A 13,037-nucleotide genomic window follows, 5' to 3' on the forward strand; every position below is an offset into this window, starting at 1 on the left:
CCTCTAGGTGTGGTATGCTTCCAGAGACGCATGAATCGCGTGAGCGGTCACCTTAAGGTCTGATCGTAAACAGGGCTCATTTGCCAGGTTATAATATCCGTTAGTTGTGTCCACTATAATAATGCCACATCTGTACATATGTCAAAAGTGCTTGAAATGATAGGCATAAAAATAATACCGACACCATAATGTCGTAGTCTATTAATTCTGAATTGTGCAGACTAGATGTTGTTACAATGTTTAGACTACTTACCGGACATTATCTGTCGAACAAGTTTAGATATCTTATGAAAAAAAAGAATTCACCAAATTGTGAAGTTTGTAATAAAATTGCAGACATCAAACACTTGTTGGCGGAATTATCTCAAGAACTAAAGCCAGTGACAACAACAAACAGTGATGTTTCTATTACAATTGAACAGCTTCAACGTCAACTTCCTGCAAGGTATTATGTCTGAACCCTTGTCAAAATATACAAAAATGTTGTGTGACATGGTAAATCGGCGATAGTTAACATATTACTAATAATATAAAAAGTAATATAATAATAATATAAAAAATATTTTTTACTGTTAATTGCATGACAATTAGAATTGGTTTACAATTTTGACAATTAGTAGGTTATGACAGGACTGGCATGTTCTCTAGAACATAATCTCAGTACAGAGTACTAAAAAAACCGACCTCAAAAGTACGTGAAATTACCTCTATTTGCTAAGTTTTATTGAAATATTCCCTAGTTCGCCACTATACAGGACTTGACGCTGGAGATAATAAAAATCGGTTCTCACTACTCAAAGTATATGGAGAGAAAAACGCCTTGAATTGGAGAAATAGCAAAATCAACCATTAAAATAATTGCTCTTAAATTAAAGTTAAGGCGCTATTTATAATAAAAATGAATCTTCATGCGTGAACAGCTATCCTTAGAGGTGGATGATTTTCTTCAAAATAAAATGGGACCACTATGGAAGTACCCCCTTTCCAACAAAAAAAGAATCATGAAAATCGGTTCACAAATACCGGAGTTATCGCGTAACATACATACAAAAAAATAGAAAAAAGTACATACAGTCGAATTGAGAACCTCCTCCTTTTTTGAAGTCGGTTAAAAAGTCCTACATAAAATGAAGATTAAAAAAAATGGTAACTACCGAAAGAAATTATGTATATGTGAAAGATCATGGCCCATAATCTGACCCGGTTAATGGATGTTTGCGTATAAAATCCATATTAGGTGTAAATTATGGAGTTATTACACTCTTTTTATTTTTTGTAAAAAAATACTGAAAATCTACGGGGTTAACATGTAACAGGGCAATGAAGTTTTGATATTAAACATATTTTTAATTGTGTGAAAACCTTAATTAGGTTTTTGTCAGACTTTCTGTTAAAATAAATATCGTCACGCTCGTGCCCTGACTGAAACTGTTCTTTTGGTGATCAATAATAAATACAAAGCACAAATATTTTGCACTAAGACACATTTTTTATTGGAAAGAGATGATTCTTTATTGTTGGGAAGAGTTGGTCTGGACGGATGGAATTGGTCCCATTTAAATTTGAAGAAAATACTCCACCTCTAAGGGTGGCAAACTAGCGCAGAGGTTATGTCGCAAAAGGAGGCCGCGGAGCGGGTGCGCGAGGACGCGGCGGACGCGCACCCGCTCCGGCGCAGACGTACGGGGAGAAGGCGAAGGCAGTTCGCTGCTCGCCTGATCCCCTAGTGAGACCAGCGGGCTCTGGACAGGGACTCCGGAGCCTGCATTGCACGGCCTCACTCGTCTGGGGGGCGGGTTGGAGGACAACCGACTCGCCCCTCCGTTGGCGCGGGAGCCCTGGCGTAAGCTAGGGCGGCCGGGCGGCGTCGTGGTGAATGTTCACTGATCCCACGGCGCCGACTCAACCGGCGAGAGGGAAACCCGGGGGGGTTTTAGTGGGGTAGGCCTTCCAGTGTGGAGGGAGAGCCCCCACATAACCCCTGAGTCTCCCTGGGCTCAGGGGCATCCATAAAGATTTTATCCCCGTCAAAAAAAAAAAGGGGTGGCAAACTAGGGAATGAATTCGATTTCGCGCACTTACTAGAGTAATCGCATAACATATACATCCAACGTAGGGCTGTTCATATAATCAATGACCCCAAGCTCACAGACGGAATGGACCCCCTTAGCCTACGGAGAGACCTTGGCTCTCTGTGTGTGTTATACCGTCTTTATAATGGTGACTGCTCGGAGGAACTTTTCGAACTGGTGCCAACGTCTCGTTTCTACCATCGCACCTCCCGCCAAAGGAGTAAAGTCCATCCCCACATCTTAGATGCCTGGCATTGTAAGACCACGCGGGCATCTCGTTCGTTTCTTCCTCGAACCTGCAAGGTGTGGAATGATCTTCCTCCTGAAGTGTTCCCTTTGCGCTATGACATGGGGTTCTTCAAAAAGCTGTCTACAGGACTCTCAAAGGCTGGCAACGCATAGGGAGCTCATCGGATGTTGCAAATGTTCATGAGCGACGATAACTACCTCCTATCAAGTGGCTCGTCTGCTCGTTTGCCTACTTCTTTACACAAAAAAATCTGAAACTAAACACAAAAAAAAATTAGTTTAAAAATCCATTTTAGAACGACAATATCTTTTTGTTCGGTACAGCTGCACTCAACGAGTAGTTTTAAGTCTGTTCATTGTATAGATTACGCTAATTTGTTCTAATAGTCTTAAGTGGTAGAAATAAAGTTTGTATATGTGTCTCGTTTTATTGTAATAAGGATCAAACAGATATTCAGTTGAAACAGTGAGTAAAATAGATAATATGCCTGTTTGGTCCGACTCGCGCGCAGATGAGCGTATACGCAGCTAGGGCGACTACTTATACAAGTTATACACCTAAGCGGGGGCAGGGTAGTATAAGTAGGTCGCCCGGCACAAATCGCCTGCGGGCGCACAACTAAGGCAGTTATGTACCACTTATATAGTTTTTAAGACGTTATGTACAAATTAGCCGTAAGAAAAGTATTTGTAATAGGTTAAGATGTGAAAGATGAATAAATAGTACAAAAGGGGTGAGGTAACTTTTGGCGGGAAAAGGAAGGCTCGCTCACCTATAAAAGGCGCACTGGCGCCAATAGATACACAGTCCAAAAACAACCTAAGCTCGAAACACATAGAAAAACCCGAAGAAAAGCCAGCAGCCAACCTTACCAGACAAAAGCCAGCCTCCAGATCTTCACACTATATACAATCGTCGTTTGATTTGAACTTTTTTTATGATTCCAAAGGTCGGAACGAATAAGTCATGGGTCTGGTGGGTGCAGTGCCACTCAGAGCTTTAAATCGAAAAAATCTGAGAGGCACTACTACTGCGCCCGTCACCCTGAGACATAAGTTGACAAGTCCTGAAATTTCACCAGAATCCTTACCCTTCAAAACCGGATTGGCCGCAGAAATAAGTAAGGTGATAGTTCTTCCCTAGACGAACTCTTCGAATATTAGAATTCTATATAGAGAATCAACACGCTTACAAATCGAATTGACTACCACTAAGCTATCATTGCTACTGTAAAATGTATAAGTCTACAATCACAAAAATGGTCCAGTTTGTTAATGGTATCACGGTGTAGTTCAAGCGAAGCGTCACGTTCGCAGCCGCGGGGGAAATCTTGTTTATGCCTTCTTATAATTTATACATTTAGCAGTGCAGTATTAACTGGATTTTTGGACAGCCAAACAATTGCTTGAAGAATTATTAATTTACAACAGTGCTTTGGAATGCAAATTAGATACAAATAAGAATAATATCGATACGTTACTTTCTCAAACTTGTACCTTAAAGAGAGAGATTGTTCAGGAGATGAGAAAACTTTCTATTCATTCAAAAATGTCTTATCAAGGCTGTTAATTTGGAGGCATTGCAAAATTTGTATATACAATCAATTTTTTGCATTTCAGTAACTGTGTGTTTTAAGATACGAGTTTGAGTAAAGTAAGGCGACGATATTACAAAACAAAAACTTACTTACAAAAACGACGAAATAGCTGTTTTATAAGAAAAATCTGACCTAGTCCTAAAACGCCATTTGTTGCCAAGAGCAAGCAAGCAGCGGGTGGCCACAAATAAGAACCTTGAAGGAAAAGCGTCTATTTCACTGATCTATCTATCGATCTGGAACAAACATTGTTTTTCACACCTGAAAATGTGCCTTTATATACACCATACTTTTTAAGTAATTAAAACTATAAAAAACCGAGCTCAAAATGTTGTGTAATTACATCTATTTGACAAGTTTTATTGAAACTGGTTAACGGAAAGTGGGTGAAATCCAATAAGCCGGATTCATCCCCTAATTTGCCACCCTAAGAGCTGGATTATTGTCTTGAACTTTAAATGGGACCACTACTGAAGCACCCGCTTTTCAACAAAGAAGGAATCATCGAAATCGGTTTACAAAATGTCGGTGTAATCTTGTAACAATAAAAAATTACGGTTTTAAGTCTGTTCGGGTAAATTATATTCGGATATTAAAGTAAACAATCACATTGCTTTGATACAAAGTCCTTGAGTAGAGTTTGAATAAAACTTAACAGTTAATCAGTAACGTAAATATTAAATAATAATTTGCGTGTATTTTAACATAAATATTGTATTTTTTTTTATTGGATGTACAAAACAGTTTACATTCAGTGGAACATGTTGAGATACAATTTATAGTCTTAATCTGCAATGTAGACCTAATACTTGTACATACAGCGTTATTATGCGAAGTGTAAACATATTTGCATAAAGATTACAAAAAACAAATAACATAATCTCAGTACAGAGTACTAAAAAAACCGACCTCAAAAGTACGTGGAATTACGTCTATTTGCGAAGTTTTATTGAAATATCCCCTAGCTCGCCACTATACAGGACTTGACACTGGAGATAATAAAAAATCGGTTCTCACTACTCAAAGTATATGGAGAGAAAAACGCCTTGAATTGAAGAAATAGCAAAATCAACTATTAAAGTAATTGCTCCTAAATTAAAGTTAGGCGCTATTTATTAAAATGAATCTTCATGCGTGAACAGCCACCCTTCGAGGTGGATGATTTTCTTCAAAATGAAATGGGACCACTATGGAAGTACCCCCCTTTCCAACAAAAAAAGAATCATGAAAATCGGTTCACAAATACCGGAGTTATCGCGTAACATACATACAAAAAAAAGAACATACAGTCGAATTGAGAAACTCCTCCTTTTGTGAAGTCGGTTAAAAAAGGAAATTGTGAGAAAAAGTAGAAAAGTGAGATTATAACTTAAAAGTAATGCAACTAAAGACTAACATAGATATTAATTTGGCAGTACTAATGAGAAGACGGGTTGAAATATTTGAGGAGATTGGTACGATTTCGACAAAGATTATTGTCGTAAACATCAATGTGATATCCAGATTATTGATAAATCATTGTAGGTTCGGCACATTCTAGTCACGGGGCTATAAAAAGATGTATTTTTTCGATAAACATATAACACAAAAGTTTTAGTACGACGAAGATTTGGTTTAATGTAAAAGTTAATGTGAGATAGCAGACCAGGAGAAACAAGGCTACCGTGTATGAGCCCATGTAAGACTACAATATCCTGTATTTCATGGTGTAGGTATATACCGTTCATATTTATATTATCATCGTTTAAAAATCATGACTGAGTTTATATTTCACTTTTATTAAATTTATTGTATTATAATTAGTTTCGCAGTTTTTCTTCACCACTACTTACGATGGTCCATGCACACCTAAATAATGCCTTTTCACTCTCGCCTTGAAAAGGGTCCAAGTTATAACGTTCAGGGAACATGTTCGCCACATAAATGTGGAAGCGTAACGCTTCGTGCGAATCTTTGGAATATCCACAACATAGGGGTGGAACCCAAGCCTACGCCTAGTCCCCCGGTGATGGAAAGGGGAAGGCGGAATTAAATCATGTAATTCCATCGCACACTCTCCGTGATATATCCTGTAAAATACCGATAAGCAGGCAACTTTACGGCGGTGTTCAAGGCTTTGCAGCTTCACCTCCACTAATTCCGAGTCACCTATAAGCCTCTTACCACGTGGCTTACAAGGTGGCCCGTTGGCATGTAGCAGAGCCATCCCAAAGGTGGCAGCAGTACTCCATACATGACCGGACTTGTGCTTGATACAGCTGACGCAACTGTCCCGGTGTGAAGTAACGCGTCACCCTGGAAAGGTTGCCTATGAGTATCCTGCTACAGTCCTGACTTAGTTTCCAACTTAAAGGGCCACTCACATGCCAGCTGTACGCGAGATGAACACCCCGATCACACCTTATCTAAGCACTTCTTTTCTTTTTTCTTTAAAGTATTGATAAATTATTCTACACATTGCAATACGAGTATATTAGGTTTTCTCTGAGTTTTTCAGAATTTATGTTCGAAATTTAATTTGAAATACGCTTTGAGTGTGGTAGAGTAATGGTTTGACTTACCACGATATGGGAACTACAGCCCAAGACATTCCTTAGCTAGAGGAGGTTTATGCTCAGTTGTAGGGCTCTATATAAGCTAACTATAGGCCACCGGAAGCTTGCCGAAACCTATAGCACTGATTTTCCTTTTTCAAATATCAGTTCTCATTATGTTCTGAAATTATTGCTACTTTATATATATTATACTTACGTAACCACAACATAGCAAAGGTTTTTCCGTTACTGAATTAAAGATGGCCTCGGGGAAAGATATTTTTACGGGGAATAATCTTAAGCACCACTCTGGCCCCCCCTCGACTGCGGTGTTTGACCTTCTTGCTCGCTTGTGCAAATAAATCTACCTACATAGATGAAAGACGAGAAATGAAGGCGTTTTATTTAAAAATTTGTACAAAGGTTACGATATTTTACTAATTTATAATATACACTATTATATAAAAACGAGGTTACCATAAAATACACATTTTATAAAAAAACTACCTCAAAAGCTTGTGGAATGACATCGATTTGCCAAGTTTTATTGACATCGTTTAACGGAAAGTGGGTCAAAACGAATAATATGACCTCAAACTTGAGGAGTTCCTTTCGTCTGTTTGCCATTTCTATCATCAGATCAGCTTTGGATCACCATAACATTTTACTCTGATTGAAATTACATCTATATGCCAAGTTTTATTGAAGTGGGTGAAATCCAGTAAACCGGATTCATCACTTAATTTGCTGGCCTTAAAGCGGTTACACACGGCGACTTTTAGCAGCGATGCAATCGCTAATCGTCTACCTTTACGCACACGCGCGATTTTAAGCGTTTATGCAAGTGCGCCACTGCATCGATACAAACGCGCGATTGCATGTGTACTTGAAATTTATAGGTGATTGCATCGATGTGTAACCCCCCTAAGGGCGCGTTCAAATTAACCACTGTTAGATGCGCTGCAGCAGCGCGGCGGTTGCGCGACAGTCGCGCTGCAGTCACGCTCGGTTGCAAAGAGTACCTTGTCTCGGTTGCAGTCACGGTTACTGAGGTGCACATGTTAATTTTCCAAATTAACCACCATGGATGAAAATCGAATTGAAGAATTGATAGAGAATGCAAAACCACACCCAGTTATTCCAATCGACTGGATAAAAAAGGCATGGGAAAATTTATGTCCAAAATTTATTGACGATTTTGAAACTGAAACTAGAACTGAAAAAAATATAGCAGGTGAGTAATTTTTAATACCTATATGTAAAGTGTGTGCCCCAAGAACTAGGTAAAAGTAATGTTTCTACGTCAAAATCCATCGCGTAACTGAGTCGAAAGAAAACGTCCCAAAAAATTTCGTAACTTGAATTAAATGTCGTACTTAGCGTGGACACAGCGCTTCTAACTGCGGCTAACTTGAACGCGCTCTAAGAGGCAGACTATTTTCTTCAAATTTGATTGGTGCTACTATTGAGGTACTCCTTTTGCAACAAAAAAAGAATCATCGAAATCGGTTCACAAATATAGAAGTAAAAGCGTAACATACACACACAAAAGAAATACAGTGTACTTGAGAACATCAACAAGTATTACATAAACTAATGGTTGTGTTTCTTTATTTTAATTTACTTGTAGAAAAAGTATTGTGTGAAATCAATACATAATTAGGTCTTAAAATCCCGTACCTATCACACGGTACTCGACTTCAATATGAAATACTATTCCATAGAATTTACTAAAGTACCTTGTGATGGTTTTGTACTTGTCCGAACCTGTAGAACTACCATGAGTTGCACGTAGACGCGCTCGATAGGCTATTGCTATATTTCCCCATAACTAAGTAACTACACTACGTTAAACTTCCCAAACTCCGTAACTCCACTCGATTCATCGTATTAAGTGTTGATCTCACTTGAAACTCGGTCGCTCACTTGTCGGCTCTCCTCGACAGCGATCCGATATCGTTGGATTAAGTGCTTGTAATACGAGCCTCTTGAAATAGATTTCATGTCTACAAGTTGCAATTGTTTATTAGAGGCAGCTTTTATATACTAGTACGCGTACAGCTACAGAATAATTGGTCAATTCTCTTAATTATCGTTTTAAACCTGCGTACAACATAGACTACGAATCAAAATGTGGTCAATGACGGTATGAGATGCTAGAGAGCCGAGGGGATTTTTTCTTTTATAGAAAAATATGTACGCATTTGATCTCCATCTCGCCTGATGAAAAGTGACGATGAGGTTGACGATGGAGCATGCATACTTAGTTAATACCTTTCATGCATGCTATTTACTCTCGCCTTGAAAAGGCCCAAGTTATAAAGTTCAGGGAGTAAGTCTGCAGGCAGGGAATTCCACTCCATAGCCGTTGGCCATATAAATGTGGAAGCGAAACTCTTCGCGCGAATCATCGGAATCACCATAGGGGTGGAACCCCATGCAACGTCTAGTCCCCCGATGATGGAGTGGAAGGCGGAATTCAATCATGCCATTCTATCACACACTCTCCGTGATATATTCTGTAGAATAGTTATTTGTTATACAAGGCTGCAAAGTTGTTGTTTGACGATAAGATTAATAGAATCCTGAGCGTAGGGAGGGATCCAAAGCACGAGACGCAAAACAACTTTGCTGCCGAGCGAAAGACACAACTTTTCACTTCACTATAGCGAGGAAAATGGTAGATGAAAAAAAACTATAGAACTATTAACAAACAAAATTAGTTGTCGTTGTCAATTAAATGTCAACAATAATAAGAATGAAATATAGCAACGGATTTATATTACATAAATAATCGCGTAGTTGAACGTGTCATTGTTTTTTTTTTCCATCGAAAGAAAAAGTTAGGTACACCACACTCCATCGTCAAGTTCGAATTTCAAAAACCATTTTCACGCTAGCTTTGGAAAAATGCTTTTGCGCGCAGATTTCTAATGAGAAAAAAAGTCTTTTTCCAAATTAGTGAGGTAAAATAGATTTTTTACACTTTTGAAACATTGATACAACTTCAAGGTTGGAGATGGGTGACTTCATGAAAGTTCCGGGTCGTAGATGGATGAAACTAGCACAGGATTATGGTGGACAGTACAAACTATGGAAGGCTCAGAAGAGACCCAAAAGTGAGTAAAGTCAAGCTGTGAATGATAATGATGATGACTTATCTTCGTTAACGATAAATAGAAACATTCCGACGAAACCGTGAGAAGTTCATAATATGATTCAACATGGCAGACAATAGTCTAAACCATCTCCTTAGAGGAAACCTTTGCCCAAAAATGGAACCTATAATGAATTGATGACGATGATGAAATCCGTATCAGACATAGCATATGGCGAGTTGTGTACTGTAAACGTATGTGACAATGCTGACCTCCTTCATGTCATTCTATCTTTTAAACTCCCTCTGTGGCGAACAATTACCATGCTGGTCTGCCGAGACTGAATGTTATTTACCCGAACAATTTTTGTAACCGACTTAAAGAGGTTCTCAATTGGACTTTTTATTTGTTACGAGATTACTCCGATATTATGTGAACCGATTTCGATTATTCATTTTTTGTTGGAAAGCGGTTTGCTCACTAGTGATTTCATTCAAATTTCAAGAAAATAAATCCACTTCTGAAGGGGATACATTCAGTTTTTTTGGATTTCACCCACTTCCCGTTAACCAATTTCAATAAAACTTGTCTCGTAGACGTAATTTCACAAACTTTTTAAGTTGTAATTGGTGATAAGGCACATTCTGAGGTGTGAAGAACAATTTTTGTTCCAGATCGATAGATAGATCAGTGAAATTGACGCGTTTCCTTCAAAGTTCTAATTTGCGGCCACTCGCTGCTTGCTTGCTCTTGTCAACAAATGGCAATTTAGGACTAGGTCAGGTTTCGTCATTTTTGTAAGCAAGTTTTTGTTTTGTAATATCGTCGCCTTGCTTTCTCAAACTCGTATCTTAAAGCACATTTTTACTGAAGTGCAAAAATTGGATTGTATATACAAATTTTGCAGGTTGATTTCACATCAAGTTTCCTTCATATTCACACACTGGCTTTTATTTATTATTAAAATAATGCTTCCAAATTTACACGCTTAATAAGAGATTTAAAATAAACGTTTTACCATCTCCTGAATAACCACTCTTTATAAGATACGAGTTTGAGGAACTAAGTTTTCTGCTTAGAATAATAACACATAGAAACCTAGTCCGCACACGCTAAGTGAGGCAAATTGAAGCACGCCCAAAGGGCCTACACGAGCGGGCGGGCCTTCAGTGCTCAAGGTCGACTTGCACCGCGAACAGATCAAGAATTTTAGCTCAAAATGACGTAATGTGCGGTAAATGAGTGTAAAAATACGTCAGACAAACATAAAATAGATACTAACATCACGTTCCACAAGGAAGTAACGCGTTTGAACTTGTATTTTTATATAAATATTCACTAAAACCGAAAATTAACTTACTACTACAACTAGCCTACATGAATTTGATTTTTGCCTCACTTGTGACAGTTCGTTTGATATGAAACTATCATTCTATGCCATTGACTTACAAATAAATGGACGACAGGTCTAATACAAAAACCACGAAAAAAATGTCCCAAGTCAACCTATTCGAAATTTAAATTGTTATGTCATCGTAGTATCGCGCTGTCCGTAGAACAAATGAAGACTAAAGCGGAGTGTCGCGCTCTGTATACGATTTTAGCGCCTTACAAGTGCGGACACTTTTTAGCGCGGACCCGACGTCCATATAATTGTAAGTCAATGTTCTATGCGTTATTATTCTAAGGTTTTCTGTTAAGAAGGCAGGACATATAGAGTCAAATGTAATTAGTAAGTAATCAAAAAGTCGTTGAAAGACCAAGTACAAAGACACGATCCAAGCACATAGAAAAATTCGTGAGGTCCGTTGGTTCGTTCCGTGGCTTAGTTGGTATAGCGTCTGGCACGGTATGCAAGAAGACGTCGGTTCGAATCCGACCGGATCGAAGGAATTTTTTCTGAGTGTTCGATCTTTGTATTAATAATTATAACAAACTAGTGGAGTAATTTCACAAAAAAATAATTGAATATCAATTCAATAAAAATTTAATTCATTTTAAATTATACAACAGTTTTATTTCGAATATTTTTTTATTTATTTTTCAGTTTTCCAAAAATGTTACATTTTGATATACGTCACTGTTTTGTTGTGGCTGTGAATTGTAGTTAATCTCGAGTACAACTGAAAACCGTATTTTAATCAATATGCCAATACTGGGTTTAACAAAGAATTTTAAATCACTGAGACGGAAAATCCTCAACATTGACATGTACTTGTAGAAAATAATAGCTTCAAACCAATTAGGAAAACTTTTCGCTTTATGAATAAATTTAATTTATTTCGAGTTAGTGAATTAAGTCCAGCTCTTTTCATAATAAAATTAAGGACCGTTCAATTTTACAAATGGACTTCGCTTAATCGGGTTTGTAGTGTCCTTTTCCGTTATTATTGTTATGACATTTAAGTCCTTTGTACTCTTCATTATCATCAATTCACTAAACGACCCGCTATACGAGTACGGGTCATCACTAAAGCGATGCCACACAATTTGTGTCGGTATTGCGACGCCTGAGCGATGACGTAACCACATGGTGCGTGAAAATGGAGCGCGGCGACGGAAAACGTGCGCATCGGGCAAGGGACCAGGAGACGAAGCGGGGAGGGGTGTAACGATGCTTAAGCCTTCGTGCACATGGCGTTGAATGTAACGGATCCACGCTTTGGTATGCTTTTATAATGGCATCGAAGACGCCAACGGCTTTGCTGCCGGAAGAATAGAAGGTATTAAAATCTGAGTAATGATGAAAATGAACCGGGCCTTTATTCCACTAAAGATATCAATAAATCCATGTCCACATGAGATTCGCCAGTCATTTTGTATTAATAAAATTATGCGTGCCCTCCTTCCAAAAGATATTTCAATACTAGCATCATATCAGTATGTATAATGTGGGTACTCTTTGAATACTAGCGCCGCTTCTTCGTTGACTATTCGATAAAAAACGTATGACTTCGCGCCGTGTGAAAGAGATGCATAATACTATGCGTCACTGCACACCGAATACGTTAAAGTCCGTTCGAGTATTGAGCTGTGTGCGTTTTTTTGCTATTGAGCTGTGTGCGTTTTTTTGCAGGACAAACACCGTGTGAACGGTTCGATATCTAATCTATGCGCCACTGTTTTTTCGGTAAGATTTATACTGCATGAAAGCGTGCAGTACAATGCCGTGTGAACGGGGCCCGTGTGGCATCGTTGTAAGGAGATTTCGATCTCAGCCTGCCGCGCTCTGATCCAAAGCGTTGGCGACTTTAGGTTTCCAGGGGTTGCGAAACTTCAAACAAAAACTACGTAACTTTAACATAGTCAAAATTAAATATCCAAAAAACACTAAGTATAAAATAGAAATACAGCCCAAACAACGCCCCAATTTGGCTTTTTACAGCAAAACGTTGTTCGTATTAGCACTTAAACTAAATAATAAATTACTGGATGCTATCCGCTCACGCGATTCATGCGTCTCTGGAAGCATACCACACCTAGAGG

The sequence above is a fragment of the Hyposmocoma kahamanoa genome, unplaced genomic scaffold (assembly GCF_003589595.1).
Source record: "Hyposmocoma kahamanoa isolate Upper Pololo Valley unplaced genomic scaffold, ASM358959v1 80, whole genome shotgun sequence".
NCBI classification, from domain to species: Eukaryota; Metazoa; Arthropoda; class Insecta; order Lepidoptera; family Cosmopterigidae; genus Hyposmocoma; species Hyposmocoma kahamanoa.